The 18,061-nt window shown below is 39.3% G+C and overlaps 1 long non-coding RNA gene across 2 annotated transcripts in view; it reads right to left on the reverse strand.

The window, feature by feature from the left end:
• Positions 1 to 18,061, reverse strand: part of LOC131833633 (uncharacterized) — a 90,281-nt gene that overhangs the window by 26,644 nt on the left and 45,576 nt on the right. For both annotated transcript variants that reach the window (XR_009354559.1, XR_009354558.1), the window contains exons 4-5: positions 10,561 to 10,660; positions 10,069 to 10,205 (exon numbers count right to left, since the gene is read on the reverse strand). This is a non-coding gene — a long non-coding RNA (uncharacterized LOC131833633). The remainder of the gene's footprint in view (positions 1 to 10,068; positions 10,206 to 10,560; positions 10,661 to 18,061) is intronic.

Below are 18,061 nucleotides of genomic sequence, written 5' to 3' on the forward strand. Positions count from 1 at the left end.
TTCCTCCTGCTCTGCAATCTCTGGCCAGTACCTCCCATTGGGCTACTCACGTGGGGGCCAGGCAGCGAGAGGGGTTGGGAGATGCCAGCAGCAGGCACCGGGCAGAGCAGGCCTGAGGATGGACGTGGGGGTGAACAGTAACAGAACCAGCACCTCCTGTATGCCAGGCTCTGGGCTAGGTGCTTTAGGTGGATTATTTTATCTAAGTATCCAAAAGCTTCTCTGAGATAGGTACCAGTGTTATCCTTGTTTTTATAACATGAAAACCGAAACTTACATGAAACCTAAGTAATATGCTCAGCTGAGCTCGTGCCTGCGAATAGCACAGCCCGATGGTTGGACTCTGCCAGACAGAACCGATGAAGTTTGAGATGTTACACTAGATCAGGTGTCAGCCAACCAGGACCTCTGGGCCAAATCTAGCTGTTTTTGTAAATAAAGTTATATTGAAACACAGCCACACCCATTCAATTACATTTTTTTCTCTGGCTGTTTTCACACTAAGGCACAACAGACTCATTGCAACAGGGACTGAATGTCCCACAAAGCCTAAAATATTTACTGTCTGGTCTTTTCCATAAAAGTGGTGACCCCCTTCACTAGACAGGAGACTTCTCTGTTTCTTTCAGACTTCTCTGTTTCTGAAAAGGCCACCCTCTACTCTCACGAAATACCCAGAATGAACTCCTTCTAATCAGGACTCAACCTGTGCCTGCCTAATGCAATCCAGGCCCAGGAAGACACAGGGGTCAACAGGGCACTGAACTAGAGATGAAAGCCGCTGATTAAAGATAAATTGTTGGGACGCCTGGGTGGCTCAGTGGGTTAAAGCCTCTGCCTTCGGATCAGGTCATGATCTCAGGGTCCTGGGATCAAGTCCCACATCGGGTTCTCTGCTCAGTGGGGAGCCTGCTTCCTCCTCTCTCTCTCTCTGCCTGCCTCTCTGCTTACTTGTGATCTCTTTCTGTCAAATAAATAAATAAAATCTTTAAAAAAAAAGATAAATTGTTTATTGCAAGTATTGAAATCATTCATATTCATTGCATAGACTCCAGAAAATATAAAAAGCGTGATGAAGAAGATAAAAATTACACCACTAGGTATTTTTTTAAAAAGATTGTTTATTTATTTTTAGAGAGAGAGAGTGCACTCTAGTGTTGGGGGAGGAGCAGAGGGAGAAGGAGAGAGAGAATCTCAAGCAGTCACTTTGCTGAGCACAGAGCCCTATGTGGGGCTCACTCTCAGGACCCCGAGATCATGACCTGAGCCAAAACCAAGAGTCCATAGCTCAACCAACTGAGTCATCCAGAGTGCCCCTTTATTCAAGATTTATTTATTTTTTTAGAGAGAAAGAGTAAATGTTTTAATTATAGACGGACACATATAAATTTTACTTTTATCAAAATGAGTTTATGCAATGCATACTGTTATGTAACTTACCTATTGAACTGCCTTCTAACCTAAATATTCTATAAAATATATTTTTCCTCAAGGGTATTAGTGGCTATTGAAATAATAATTCAAATTTAAATAATTAATATTTATTTGAATCAAGTTGGTCTTACCCAAAATTTATTGAATTCTTTCCATATGTCAGATACTCCAATAAGTGCTGGGGACAAGTAATGAAGAAGAGACCTTGTATCTGCTTTTAGAGAGCTTAAATTTTGGAAGGGAAAACAAAGAACTAGTGACTAGAAAAATAAATAAAACACTTGCAAATTATGATCAGTGTTATACCAGAAAAAAAAGGAGTAATAGGAAAAACTCACATGAGGTGCTTTATAAAGGTCAGCCAGAGAAAGCCTCTCTGGGAAGGGAGGACTTTAGCTGAGACCTGAAATGAGAAGAAAACAGCCATGCCAAGAATGAGGGAAGAGCATTCCATGCACAAGGAACGCCTGATGCAAAGACCCTAATGATTCAAAAGAAGCTTGTTCAAGAGAGCAAAGATCAGCATGGCTGGAGATGGATGAGTACAGGCAAGAGTATTATAGACTATTATCAAAGGTAGCCAGGAAATTAACACCTTGGGGTATATAATGAAATACTACTCAACAATAAAAAAGAACGGACTCCTAGAACTAAGAACATACATGAATCTCAAAATCATTATGTGGTTTGCAAGAAACCAGACACAAAAAAGATGATTCCATACACTTCTACTTATATGAAATTCTAGCATAGACAAAATTCATCTATCTTGATAGAAATCTTGATAATAGTCCCTTAAATAAGAAAGGTATTTTTTTCTGGGGTATCAGAATTGTTCTATATCATGATACAGGTGTGAATACATTTGTCAAAATTCAAGTTATCCTTCTTTTCACGACCTCTGTATCTTTGGGGTAAATACCCAGGAGTGCAATTGCAGGGTCATAGGGAAGTTCTATTTTTAATTTCTTGAGGAATCTCCACACTGTTCTCCAAAGAGGCTGCACCAACTTGCATTTCCACCAACAGTGGAAGAGGGTTCCCCTTTCTCCACATCCCCTCCAACACATGTTGTTTCCTGTCTTGTTAATTTTGGCCATTCTAACTGGTGTGTAAGGTGATATCTCAATGTGGTTATAATTTGAATCTCCCTGATGGCTAGTGATGATGAACATTTTTTCATGTGCCTGATAGCCATGTCTTCATTATATTATAATTATATAATTATATAATTATATTATATGTCTTCATTGCAGAAGTGTCTGTTCATATCTTCTGCCCATTTTTTGATATGATTGTCTGTTTTGTGTGTGTTGAGTTTGAGGAGTTCAGATGTCGTGAAAAGAAGGGCCATCTGTACCCCAATGTTTATAGCAGCAATGGCCACGGTCGCCAAACTGTGGAAAGAACCAAGATGCCCTTCAACGGACGAATGGATAAGGAAGATGTGGTCCATATACACTATGGAGTATTATGCCTCCATCAGAAAGGATGAATACCCAACTTTTGTAGCAACATGGTTGGGACTGGAAGAGATTATGCTGAGTGAAATAAGCCAAGCAGAGAGAGTCAATTATCATATGGTTTCACTTATTTGTGGAGCATAACAAATAGCATGGAGGACAAGGAGAGTTAGAGAAGAGAAGGGAGTTGGGGAAAATTGGAAGGGGAGGTGAACCATGAGAGACTATGGACTCTGAAAAACAATCTGAGGGGTTTGAAGTGGCGGGGGGGGGTGGGAGGTTAGGGTACCAGGTGGTGGGTATTCTAGAGGGCACGGATTGCATGGAGCACTGGGTGTGGTGAAAAAATAATGAATACTGTTATGCTGAAAAATTTAAAAAGTATGAAAAAAAATTCAAGTTATCCACACCTGTCTGTGCATTTACTCTAAGTTATATTTCAATATGAAATGAAAACCAAACAACAAAGGGGGCACAAACAAGTGAGAACAGATGGGACCATTTCCTGCAGGGACCTTGAAGACATGGTACAAGTTTAGATTTTATTTCAAGCACAGCAGAAAGCCCCCAAGACCATTTAAGCAGTGGAATGACATTGATCTGACTTATGGTTTAAGATCCGTGTTGCTGCTGTTGAAAAATGTCTTGGAGAAGGACAACTGTGGAAGCCCCAATACCAGTTAGGGTGTGTGACAGTAGTTCAGGTAAGAGATGATGGTGGGGAGCACCTCAGAGCTAAGGTGGATGCACTGGGCTGGTATCCACCAGGTAAAGGTGTGAGAGTAGCCATATAAGCCCCTTCCAAAGTAAAATTTGTTCTGCTTCTTTTTTGTACTATTTCTATTACAAGCCATGCTGCAAGAAACATCTATATAGATCAATGTTTGAACACATTTATGGTTATATGCTTGGGTTAAATACATTCTTAGAAGCTGAAATGCTGCAAGAATGGGAATAAACATCTTTATGTAGGTACAAGTCATTGGCTCACCCATGAAAAAGCAAGATAAGCATGAATATCCATGTCCCTCAGTCTCCACTCAAACTGGTCTTCGTGGTAATAATAATAATCCTATTAAGCTAGAGAGTGGCTGCTAGCTGTTACTGGAAATTAAAATTTTTATTACTACAAAATTTGAGTTTCTTCATATTGTTTCAGGAGTTTGACTTTAGTGTTGAGCAACCCATTTATTTTCTTTGGAAGGTAAACATTCTTTAATAACTCTCCATGTTACTGATATTGTTTAAGATTTAAGCTAAAGTAGATCCCTATTTCTGAGCCTTCTAATGGAGTTTTATTAATTTCTTCCAATAAAGAGACCGAATTGTACACTGTAAATGTGTCAGATAGCCAGTTTCCATTTCCCCACGGAGATTTATTTCTGCATAGCATCCTGGGCTGGCTATTTGAGCTCCCAGTGAATCAGTCTTTTAGCTGGGTGAGCATTCTTCCAGCAGGATCTGTGTGAATGTTTTCTGTTTCTCTCTGTCTTCTCATTGTTATACTGAGACAGCACCAGAGAGGTCAGACGGTAACTTGCATGAAATTCCAGCAAGACTTCATCCGCCCTGTTTTCAATGCCTCAAGAGCCATTGGTAAAATGAAGTTTGTTTTAATGATTGAACCCTTGAAGCAACCCCTCCAGAAAGTACAGTTTCTGAGCATTGCTTCTCCACAGTGGGTGTCATTCAAATCTGTGAGTTAAGCTAGGATCCAGTTTTCTCATGTGTTCCTCAACCCCTCTCTCTCCAAATCCCTTTCTCTTCTATATTGTTGCATTCTTATTGGACAAAGCTACCTGTCAATGTACATTCCTCTGCTAATGATACGCAGATTTACAATAAAACTGTGGCTAAGACTATTGTCTGTTCCTGCCTGACTTTTATTAATGAAATTTTTGTATAAGTTGTATGTTTGTATGTAGTTACGTATCAAATATCTTTTGGCTTTTACTATGGGTTTGTGTCCTCAGGAGTTTGAAAGCCAGTGAATGAGCAGGGCAAGGAGGATTTGCTACAAGATCTGAAGTAATAGAAATAGATAGTTACAGCCAAGCTTGGAGGGTCAGGCCATTTGTACAAGTGTTCTGGGGATGCCTGGGTGGCTCAGTCAGTTAAGTGTCTGCCTTCAGCTCAGGTCATGATCCCAGGATCCTGGGACTGAGTCCCACATGGGGCTTCCTGCTCCTTGGGGAGCCTGCTTCTACCTCTGCCTGCTGTTTCCCCCTACTTGTGGTCTCTCTCCTTCTCCCTCTCCCTCTCTCTCTCTTTCTCTCTGACAAATAAATAAATAAATAAATAAAATATTTTTTTTACAAAAGTTCTCTGGCTAGCTGAACACGTGACTGCTTCCTGAGCTCCCATTGGCCACACCCGAATGTATGGAGCAGGGAGAATTCATGACAACAGCAGCAGGTAGCTCTTTGGGACCTCTTTCTCCCCCACCATGCAGGTTGGACAGCTAAATCCCTGCTTTCAACTGAGAAAGCAAATGACAGAGCTTAGGAGTAGAGTGTGTTAAAGCTTTAATAGATTTTGGAAGCCATGGAACCTTCATTTGATATCCTTGCCAAGAAGGGTGTGTGAAAACTTCCTGGTGTCCAGGCATGGCCCAAGAGCTTCTTTCCCTTTCCCCTACCTCTCTACTCCTCCACTAGATAATCCTGCCTGACATGAGGGATTTGATAGACTAGAAGTATGCTGGCATTCTCAAAATTGGGACCTCTCCATTTTACATAAAGCTAATGAACATGAGGTCTTTCCCAAGCTGAAACTTGCCCATGATTACCAAATGATGTACGGTTGTTTGCGATATAGATAATGTTCCAATGGGGACCTCACTAAATATCCTCTAAAAACTCCTATTCTACAAGACCTCTGGCTGAACTTCAACCCTCTGCTAAGGAGTGAAAATGAGTGGTGCTGTATCTGCTAACTCCCTCCCAGCTCTACTCCAAATGCTGGAATCGTTAGGCAAATTATCCTATTTGCCTTGTAAAAAGTTGAACAACGTGAGGCATCAACCTCTAGAAGAATGTAATTAATTAAAGATAACTGGGTTGATTGAAATTAATATTCAACTCTGGAGTGCCTACAAAAAGGACAAGGTGACCATCTATTATTAAGTTCTTAGTAGCTTTTGGCTTTCTTTATAACAGATGTTTTCCTGTGTTGGTCAATAGTATCCTATGGATTATAAAATAAAGAAAGAAGTCTGAACAATTGATTGGCAAATTTCCCAACCTTAGGTCAGCCTCAAGTATATGAGAAATGGTGCTATGTTGAGGGCAAACAGCAAAAATTAAAAAAAAAATCAATTTGATTTTATAAAATCTATTTTACTTTGGCTGGATGCTGCCTGAACTCCCACTGCAGAGAATGGCAAGCAGTCAGTGTATGGTTCCAGACAACAATACAAAAAAAAAAAAAAAAGAAAAAAAATTATGTGATAGCACTGCACAATCTCTTTAGATTTGCTATGTAAATTGCTATTAATCCAAGAGAGTTGTTTTGTGTTTGCCCATGGTATTTTTCCCTTAGAGCTCATAGTTTAATTGAAAATTTATTTTTCTTTAGTGAGGAGACTGAAAATATTAAGTGTGATTACAGAAGTACTGAAATTTTCTAAGAAAGAACACAGATATGCCATGACCTACACATCTCAATGAAGCCTTTTAGAAGGTTGCAAATATCATCTAACTCTATTTTCCTTGCTGAGAATATAACTAGTACTCCTTTTTCTTTTTCCTTGCTACATGTAGTCCTATTATTTTGGGCAAGTATTTTAAAGTCTCAGAGCCTCCATTTTCCCATTAATGAAATGGAGATTTTTCCCATAGATATCTACCAGTAGAATGCAAATGCAGCATCATTTCAAGAATCTTTTTGAGGATTGGGGCACCTGGGTGGCTCAGGGGATTAAGCCTCTGTCTTCCGCTCAGGTCATGATCTCAGGGTCCTGGGATCAAACCCCACATCAGGCTCTCTGCTCAGTGGGGAGCCTGCTTCCCCTCTCTCTCTGCCTGCCTCTCTGCCTACTTGTGATCTCTCTCTCAGTCAAACAAATAAATAAAATCTTTAAAAAAATGTTTTTGAGGATTAATAAAATAATATATACAAAGTTTCCAACATAGCAACTAAATCATAGAATCCCAAGGAAGCCATGGAAGATGTCATCAGGATTTATGTATATATGACTCCTTCTACAAGACATAAATCTCACTCCTTGATCTAAAATAAAGCCTCAGAAATGAAAACAAAAAATGAAAGTACAAAGGTCATCTTTCTGTCCACCCATCAGCACTGCCCTATTCTGTCCATTTCCAGCAGTACAGAAAGTTTGCAGGGGACAGGGGCAGTGAGGGAGGCCATCCACCTAATATTTCTGCTTAAGGACCTTTTCAACATACTATGCATTTAGATTCTTTTTTTAAATATCAATTCCAGTATAGTTAACATACAGTGTTATATTAGTTTTAAGAATGCAATATGATGACTCAAAAATTCCATACATCACCCAGTGCTTATTGGTACAATTAGAATTCTTAATAATCTGGCCTCTGGCCTCTACCTGCTCAGCCTAACCTCCATGCTGATAATCTCATCTGCGTTCAACCAGCTCATGCCTTTTTGGGTTTGAACACAATTCCCCTCTGCTTAGAGTATCTGTCCCGGAATCTTCATCCTGCAACTCCCATGTCGTTGCACTTCTTTTTCCCACTTCCCCAGTGCACATTTATTCTCTTTCCCTGCTGTGCTCTGGTATCACATTGTATATCCTTGATGTGTTAAAATTACTTGCTTGCACATGTATCCCCATCAGTAGAATACACAATAGTATCCCAGAGTAGAGTCCATGGGAGACACTATTGTTTGGAGATTGAAGCACACATGCTAGGCTAGAACAAACTGGGCTCTTGCCCTTTCCCAGTTTGGATGGGCAACTTAACAACTCTATACCTGTTTGCTCATCTGAAAAATAAGGATCCTACTAGTACCTCCTTTGTAGGATGGAGTAAAATGATGGACATTCAACACTTCATTTCTTCATCCAAGAACTGTAGGATGCTTTGGTTTTTATTTGATTGGTTTTTTGTTTATGTATTCCTTAGGGCTTTACAGTACTTAGGACCTAGAACATAGCAGGTGTTTAGTTAAAGTGGAATGAATGAATGAATGAATGAATGGCAGCTCAAAAGACCATCTCAAAGATACATCTCTTTACATTTTAAGAGTTTTTTTAAAGATACATATCATGATTCACTTGAATCACATGTTGAAGAGGCTTGCAATTCCTACACTGAGAGATGGGACAGAAGAGATGTGATAGAATCATCTTTGGGAGAAAGGTGGTTCACTTAAAAAGCTATACTCGTTGAAATTTTCATGTTGTTATGATTTAGGTATGACTCAACAAAAGTGCTACTTTTCTGAAAAGTCGCTCCTATGACTCCTAAAGAGTTCACAGAGAAAGGCCTTCCCATTGAAAAGATGATCACACAAACCATAAGTGACTCTAAATCCCACAAAACAAACTGAGGGTTGCTGGGGGGAGGGGGTTTGGGAGAAGGGGGTGGGATTATGGACATTGGGGAGGGTATGTGCTTTGGTGAGTGCTGTGAAGTGTGTAAACCTGGTGATTCACAGACCTGTACCCCTGGGGATAAAAATATATGTTTATAAAAAATAAAAAATTTTAAAAAAAAGTACATTAAAAGGGGCAACAATCCTGTCTTTAGGCTTGGAGCTATTAGAGCCATCGGGGGAAGCTGGGTGGCTCAGTCAGTTAGGCGTCTGCCTTCAACTCAGGTCATGATCCCAGGATCCTGGGATCCAGTCCCACTTTGGGCTCCCTGCTCAGCGGGGAGTCTGCTTCTCCTCTCCCTCTGCCCCTTCCCCACTGTTCGTGCTCTCTTTCACTCAAATAAATGAATAAATAAAATCTTTAAAAAAAGAGAGAGAGAGAGCCATCCTCAGACTAATTGGTCTTTTTGTTGCCACAGGGTCCTTCAGTGTTTTATAGCTTATGGGTACTAGTGGATACCTTAATGGGAGGCTAGGTCCCTGCTTAATGAGTCCCTAACCTGGGATGGTACCTAAGAAACCCTAGTCCAAGGTTTGCACTGATGTATACAATACCACAAGAATGAGAGGAAGACAGAATGGGATAGAAACCTCTGGTTTTTCTATTGCCTTGCATTATTCCAGGAGTTCTGTGAGAAATATGAGAATATGGGTCCCTCTTATTTTATGCTTTGCTGTTTTACAATGGGACTTGTTTTAATGGGATTTATCTGTATTATTATTATAATTATTATTATTCATACTTTTTAAACAAAACCTCACCCTGTAAATGTTAATATATTACATCTTGGATTTTTCTTTAAAAATTTTAAAGACTTTTTTAAAGAGCAATTTTATGTTCAATTAAGAAAAGGTACAGAAGTTTCCCATCTACTCCCAACACCCACACATGCATAGCCTATACCATTAACAGTCTCCCCAACCAGAGTGGTACATTTATTATAAGTGATGAAGCCTACATTGGCACATAATCACCAAAAGTCCATAGCTTACATTGGGATTCAGTCTTGGTGTTATGTCTACGGGTCTGGACAAATCTACAATGGCACGTATTCCTTGTTGTAATATCATACGGAGTATTTTCACTGCCTTAAAAATCTTATGTTCCATCTATTTATCCCTCCCCCTGCCAAACCCCTCCTTTAAAATGCTTATTCTATTCCTGTGGCTCCTCCTATTCTATTATCTCTTAATGCACACACTTGTTTCTTCACTGGTGGATGGTATAGGGCGTAACCTTTGTTTTGTATATGCAGCAGGCAGCGTTTTAAAGATTTGTGTTCTGTACCTTTCTCTAGCAATATGTTTCAGGGGCAAGTCTGAATTCTTTATGAGTCTGGCTCTAAAACTCCATAGATTTCAAGTGTTCTTGGTTATGCATCAAAAGATCTCTCTTACTCTCTCTCTCTCTCTCTCTTTTTTTCAGAATATAGTGCCTAAAATGAAAAGCTGCTAGGTTGTTCATACGCTGTGCATTGAGGAACAGCTTTTCACAGATGGAAGGGCATAAAAATGATGGGCTGTTATCTTGTAGCCTGAAACTCCACTCTCTGAACACATGAAATACTGATATTAAATCAAGCTGTACCTGGTTTCTTCCACATGAATCCTTCCAAGTTCTTGACCTCTGTTCTGTTGCTGTTTCATTTTAGGCAGAATTCCAGTGTCAAGGTGGGGATGGAGGGATCCATGGCCTCAGTAAAAGAAAAACTGAAATTGGACAAGCTTCTCATGTATTTTGGTAAATTCAGGGATGACAAAAAAAAAAAAAAAAAAACAGTAAAAATAAGCATAGTGATGATATCGTCCAATGGATAAACATAGTTATTCAACGTGAACTGTTTCACTCATTTGCAATGACATCATTGAAAGCTGATAAGCAGAACTCCTAATATTAACATGTAATAAATTATGAAAGAAAATAAATTCTATGTGAGATACTAATTATACAGAATATTAGTTAAGGTAATACACACTAGTATTAAGAAAAAAAAACAAAAACAAAGCTTCTAATGCCTCATGCACTTATTTCTCATTCATGCACAGTCAAAATGAGTATTCCTGATTAACCGTGGCTCACCTCTGGGCACTGATTCAGGATCCTAGGCTCCTTCCATATTGTGGCTCCACCAGCTTTAACACACAACTTCTGATGTTGCCATACTCCTCTACTTCAATTTCTGTGAAGGAAAAGAGCACAGAGAATCTATCATGGGAGGTTGTTTATGCACCAAGCTCAGAAATACTACAGATCACTGCTATTCCATCCACTGACTAAAGCCCAGTCACCTGGCTACACTTCAGTATAAGATAGTCTGGGAAGCGTCATCTGGCTGTGTGCCCTGGAAAGGGAAGAAAAGCTTTGGTTGATCATCTAGAAGTCTTCACCACTGCTAGCCTTCTTTCAAAAAGAACATCATCAAAAACTGTCTTCATAGATAATTTGACAAGTTCACAAGACTGTTGGGTTATTGAAATAAAGAGTCCTTTCCATTAAAAAATGCATATTTTTAATATATTCTGAAAGTGTTTGCCCTTTCAGTCCCTGTAATTGTCTTACCATTCTGGTTAGAAGCAATATAGTAAGAGGAAGTCATATACACCTGGATTTTCCAACTTCACACAGATGGAAAGCAGAAACAGTAACCAAACCCACATCAGTCAGTCTTCAAAGCCCAGACCATCGAACTCTAGAGGATACTGCCTCTCATTGGCTACACTGGGTCTAGTCCAAACCCTGGTGCTTAATATCTGATAGAACAGCCACAGCATCATGAGGCCATGAAACAAAATCAAGAGGAAAGAAGCAAGAATTCCGGAGTATTGGTGATAAAAGCTTTCAGTTACAGGTAACTTGTGTTTTTTCCAGTAATTCTTGTAAAGGTAATAGTTATTCCAAGTTCTTTTTAACGACACTCATCCCATCAGATGCACTTACATCCATCCTGGGGAAAAATGTACACCTTTCAGACATTAACTGTTTCAGAACCTGACACAAAATTTTCACTAAGATTTCACTAATTGGCTCCCAGGGGGCCCAACCATTAACAGGAAGGTTATTTATTTTCTAGGGTCACCTTTGTAACCAAATTCTATTTATATAAGTTTTATTTCTAGCATTAAAAACTTATCTTTCAAAATCAATTTTGTACATGTTCTTTGAGGTATATTAGCAAAATAGAAGAGTGATATTTTTATGCTGAAATTCACTTAACATTTACTATCTATCCCTGATATTGGTTCTTAAGCAGAAGCCTCACTCTCTTTCATGGTCTGGAAATTTCAAAAATCACTTGGAAAAATCAGAAAAATATTCAATGTCATCTACGTATAATCAATAATAATTTTTTTTTCTAAACGCAAGGGTTTCTGTGACTCAAAAATCGGGATTAATTTTCTTGAAGAAAAAATATATGAATTAAATACATATCTTCAGCTGCCCACCTGACTGTGAGAAGTTTTTTGAACATCCATTAAGTGAAGAGATCATAACACATTGAGCATAAGAAGAAAGGACATATTTGCCCCTTGTGAGACTAAGGTGGGGTGGTCATATATTCACTCACTATGAACAAAGAATAACTACTAAGGAATAAATAACAAATAGTAAATCCTCTCATAAGAGGCAATAAAGCAACTAATGATCAATCTTTTAATAGGATGGCAACTTAAAGAAGTATTTTAGGTTGTATTTTAGTATTTTAGTTTGGATTATGAATCTCTAGGAAGGCATTACTCAACTGATATTCATATGCCCTTGATATTGATAGGTTATTAAACAAAATAGTTAAGAAAATTAATTATAAATCTAATAATCTACTTTAATATTTAGAATTCATAAGACTGAGTAAATAAGGTAATATGAGAATATAAGAATTAATTCCATAAGTATATAAGCTAAAACAGAGGAAACCCCATTAATAAGAACTACTCTCTTTCCGAGGACTGACCCATAAAAATGTGTCCAAAAATCCCTCTGATTTAGCAAAAATGGGTGAAAAATTCCTAGATAACTTCGGTTTCTGTATGCTTATTTTTCTTGAATGAAAAAAGAAAAACGCATTCCTGATCCTACTGCTCTTGTGTGATCCTTCAGAGAAAAGGTGTTTTTAAACAAATGATCCACAAAGGAAAACCAAGGGAAGTACATATCAATCCCCCAAAAGCAGAACCTTAATAAAATATTTTAGCAGAAAAATTCCTTTAGTGATATTATAGCATAGTGTTGATATCATCAGCCAGTCCTGATAAGCATTCCAACTATAGATCTAAACCAAAATTAAAAATACAGGTAAAAGAATTATTTTACCAAATGAATGAGGGAAACCTGGGCCCAAGTTATACAGCAATCAGAATATGCCTAAAAAAGAAAGTGGTGATCAAGTAAAGTTGGAAAGCAGCTGTGCTCTTGGTCTAAAATCCCTTTCAAAATATAATGTCACCAAACTGACAGAAAATTAGTTTGTTTTTATTCTGTCTTGATTGTACAATTGACAATTCTCACTCTAAATTTAAAATGATTGGAAGCAATCAATGGTAAAGATGACACACTCCTGGACCAAGTCCACATGCACTGTCTAATGCTCCCCAGCTGTGTGACCATGGGCAAGTCCTTTTAATCCTCTAGGTCTTGCCCGACACCATATGTACTCGAGGGCTCTCCCTCCCACCTGCCATGTCCTGCTGTCCATCATTCTGCTGTCAGGATTCTGACAGGCTAATGACCTGAAGATGCTGGCTGACTGTGGTAGGGTGAGTCTGGAAGCTGGGTGGTCACCCAAGAGAGCTCTGGAGGAAAACCATGCTAGATGAGGTCTTTGAAAGTCTTTAGAAAAGACAGCTCATGCGTTTCCAGAGTCATAAATTGTCACACAAAGCCAATGATCTCATTTTAATGATATTTGTTATTGAAAGAAATATGGATAACAACTTGTCTTAAAATCATTTCATGATGTTGTGGTAAATAATATCAAGCCAGCCTGGAGCGCTGGCATTTCACACTGCCTTTAAATATTAACAAACAAACAAAAAAGAGACCTCTTGATCTTCTCTGAATAAAAACAGGTGGAAAGGCAAAATCATTATATCTATGTGAAAAGAAAGAGTACATCTCCATCTCTGTCATGATGTACAATGCCATGTTTGCAAAATTATTTTTATTTTGTATGTACCCTGTAGTGCTCAACATTTTAATTGCTACTTCCTCAATAAAATTATTGGAAATCTTCCATCTTGCCATTAGCACTTGCAAAATAACTGTTAACAATATGTTATCCAGACACAGAAACTTTATAATTAATGTTGGAATAGTCTTCAAAGTTTAGTGACTTAAATATATCCTATAAAAATTACTGGACTTCATTCAATGCTGTTCTGCCGTTTTAAAGTTCAATAAATGTGTTGAGAGGGAGATATTTGGCAACCTAAGTTGGGCAGTCTGGCAGGGAGACCTGAGATGCTGGAAGTTTTGATTTCTGTTGTGTGGTAAATATACCGACCTCCAGAGTTTCAATGTAACCCCTGAACAGCAAAAGGAGATCTGACCAAAAGCAACTCCCAGTGGGAATCTGAACAGTCATTCGGGGCTATATTCCCACCTTGTCAGTTGATGAGGCGCTGGGACAGGTTCCATTTAAGCCATAAAACACAACAGGCCATGTATATATCTGGGTGATTATAGCATAACTCAGATTGTGTTATAAGTCACGAGGCTGAAGGCCAAATGTCTTAACTCCATGAGAAGTGCAATATTGGCCCTGAAATGTAGTGCCTGAAGTGTCTTATTGCTGTCAAGCAATGGAATTTCTACAGTACATTAAGAAAAGGAAAACACTTAGCACAGTGGATTTAAAATAACCATGGCTATGACATCACTGACAGCTAATCAAAACCCTAATTGCAACCAGAGTTCTGAGGCTATTGTATGAAAGGTCTTAACAGACACAGCCATGGATACAAGGAAGAACGATGCCTCGGCCATGGGAAGAACACAGGATCCGGAAGCAAGACTGGACTAGGTTGACAGATTTCACACAATCTCATTCGCAATGAGTTCTTAGCCATCTCGTTAATTCACCTTGAGCAATTAAGCCAAAAAAAATTTTTTTTTAAAGCAAGCAGTACAAACACTTTTTGAATATTTCTCTGTTGCAATCCTCATGTTTGCATAGTTAACTATTTCTTTAAAGCACTGAGAGATGAGGCAGCATAAATGGGAACAACAATCCAGGCCAGATACCCTAGAAGAGATGAAAGATTACATGAACTGAGAAGAAGCTGGGGGGTCACACGTAGCTCATGATCTGTGCAAGGAATTTCTAGTGTTGTTCCACTGAAGTTGTCCAAAAGGACTGAAGTCGCTATGTGGTGGTAAGGACCTGGTTCAGATCCTACATCTGAAACTGCCTAACACCGCCAAGTGGAACGCGCATTTCAAGGCCTGGTTATCAGCCTCAATAAAGCTAGCTGTGCCAAAGCATACACCAGGAGAGGCGTGCCCAGAAGGTGCCACAGGGAGGCATGTGACGTCATAAATGAGGGTCAAAAAAGAGCTTGTCTCGGGAGTCAGAGAATTTGTGCTTAATGATTTTCTGGGTCGCTATGGATAAGTATTTAATTTTTGTGGGCTTTAGTTTCCCTCCAGTGGACTCTCTTTGGCCTCTGGTTATAGACATTGCTTCCTCGGGCTCAAAAGGAAGCTACTCTGTCATTTCCTGCAAGTTCACTGACAAAGTCATAAAGAAGCAAAATATACTTAAAGATATGCTGCCTTTGACACATTATGGGAGTTGCGTGTATATTTGTAAATAAAAGCTACATAAGAACTTTGCCATCTGTCGCAGCAAAGATAACTTTATAGATGAGCAATTACTAATGCACTTTTACTAACAATTATCAGAGCAACAAATCTTCATGTCCTGTAGGTAAAAACAAGTAGCAGTTTGTCCCATCAAAGAGTACACTTAAGTTCTGGAACAATGGCCCCACGAAATCACAGTTATCTCTTCCTTCTGAATTTACTGAAAATTTTTACCTATATTGTGTCTGTCAGCCATGATAATAATAATAACTGTATGTTATCTGTAACAAAATATTTCTAATAGTTTTGTTCATATATTTTTTTAATCTTTATTTATATCACTCTGGCTTCCTTTGGAACAAAAGAAATGTTAAATGAGTAACCAACTGGCTAACTTAGATATAAGTAAAATTTTAATTTTTTAAAAATATTATACTCTTGGGGCACCTGGGTGGCTCAGTGGGTTAAGCCTCTGCCTTTGGCCCAGGTCCTGATCTCAGGATCCTGGGATCGAGCCCTGCATCAGGCTTTCTGCTCGGCAGGGAGCCTGCTTCCCCCTTCTCTCTGCCTGCCTCTCAGCCTACTTATGATGTCTCTCTCTGTGTCAAATAAATAAATAGAATTTTAAAAAACCATATATATATATATAATACTCTTATTCTTATTAAATAGAGCAAACAATTATTTTATTAGGCCAAAGCTGTATATAGAGATTTTTAAATTTAAAGATTTTTAAAATTTATTTGACAGACAGAGATCAGAAGTAGGCAGAGAGGCAGGCGGGGGCGGGGGAAGCAGGCTCCCCACTGAGCAGAGAGTCCGATGTGGGGCTCCATCCCAGGACCCTGGGATCATGACCTGAGCTGAAGGCAGAGGGTTTAACCCACTGAGCCCCCAGGCGCCATAAGATTTTTAAATTTAGGTTTGTTCAGCCAATCCATTTAAGATGGTTAAGAATCCTGCTGGTTTTAATGGCTTCTGCAGTTAAATATATATTTTAGCTTAAATTAAAGTGGCCTCATTTCTGGGGCCTGGGTGGCCCAGTAGGTTAAGCCTCTGCCTTTGGCTTAGGTCATGATCTCTGGGTCCTGGGATCAAGCCCCGCACTGGGCTCCCTGCTCAGCACACCCCCACCGTCTGCCTCTCTGCCTACCAGTGATCTCTGTCTGTCAAATAAATAAATAAATCTTTAAAAAAAAAAAAAAGTGAGCCTCATTTCTAAATTCTGATTTAGCCAATGATCCTGTAACAGACCTTTCATAAATGATAGTCTTCACAATTATAATAACCTTTCTCTTTGATAAGACAAAGAACTAGATCCCTATATATAGTCAATTAATGACAGGATCTAAAATATTGCCACAATTTCCAAGCTTCTCACTGAATAAGTTTAATAAAAACTTATGGTATCCTGTAAAAATGAAGTTTTTATACAGAGACATAAGCACTAGTGTCTAATAACCACTTAGTAACACATTAGCCTGAGCCATGAAGAATGATATTCTCTTTTGCTGTACATCCATGCAATAGATTAGTGCAAAACCGCTTCCAAAGTACATGCTGCATATCTTCAATAACTGACGAACACAGTTTCACCTTTGCAATGGCCTACCTGTGAACACGCGTAGGCTTCCACAATGTGGCCAGTTCCCAATCATTCGAACTAATAAATAGCCTAGGTACATTAACTCAACAATACAGCTCTCTTATTTTAGACATTGTCTATAACAGACTTGTTAGAGAGGTGTTGCTGGGTTGTTCGGGATACTTGGCTAAAGGATCCAAAATATGCATATTCTTCTCCAACAATCACTCCTCCTGCTGAGACACGAGTGCTAGCATGCACATATGTAACAGGGAAGCCAAGTGCAAAACGCTAGGAGTGTTGGTTTTCATTAGCTTAGCCAATTACCTCCAGTGCAAAGTGAAGAAACACTTAGGTTGGATGGTGTATGCAGCATCCTCTGAGCAACTAAGTAGAGCTTCTTCTTAGCTCCAACCCCCAATCCACATTAGGCTCATAGCATCTTCTGGCCAGTCATCTGGTCCAGAAATCGAAATAATGTCTGACAAGCAGAGGCATGATTTGATGGAGCAACAAAAGAGCATCTGGACTTCTCACTGCAACCAGCAGCACAATGGAGGACCAAAGAAGAGAGCCTATGAGTGTGTGAGCCTGAACACGAGAACTCTGATCATTAGACCACCAGTTACTCACCCCAGACCAAACAATCAGCTGAGCAACTCTTCCTTACTTGGGGAAAGGTGGGGACGAGGCTAAGCAGACAGCCTTATACATTTCCAGGGCTGGAAATGTGTAAGATTCTACTGCTCCTGCTTCCATGTTTCCTCTCTGCCCAATAAACCATCCATCCTACATGTTCATTTATGGTAAATACATATGCTGGGAAATGGGAAAGAACTGGGGGATTCTTTTAAAGTGATATATTAGGTGGGGCTGAAAGGAAGTCTGTTTGCCAAGGATGTCCTCTGAGGAGGAACTTCAAGGATGTCCTCTGAGGAGGAACTTCAAGGATGTCCTCTGAGGAGGAACTTCAAGGATGTCCTCTGAGGAGGAACTTCAAGGATGTCCTCTGAGGAGGAACTTCAAGGAAGAGAATGCAAGGAAGGAGGTAGTTGTGGGGTAGGCAGCAAAGAACTGGGAATTACTGGGCAGGGCATCTCATTGAGGTCTATGGACTATAAAACACTAAGTGGAGAAGACTGCTGATGGCTCATCACTCACAGCAATCTCCTCTCCTCAACAACCCATATCCCCCAT

Source organism: Mustela lutreola, chromosome 6 (genome assembly GCF_030435805.1).
Source record: "Mustela lutreola isolate mMusLut2 chromosome 6, mMusLut2.pri, whole genome shotgun sequence".
In the NCBI taxonomy this organism is placed as follows: domain Eukaryota; kingdom Metazoa; phylum Chordata; class Mammalia; order Carnivora; family Mustelidae; genus Mustela; species Mustela lutreola.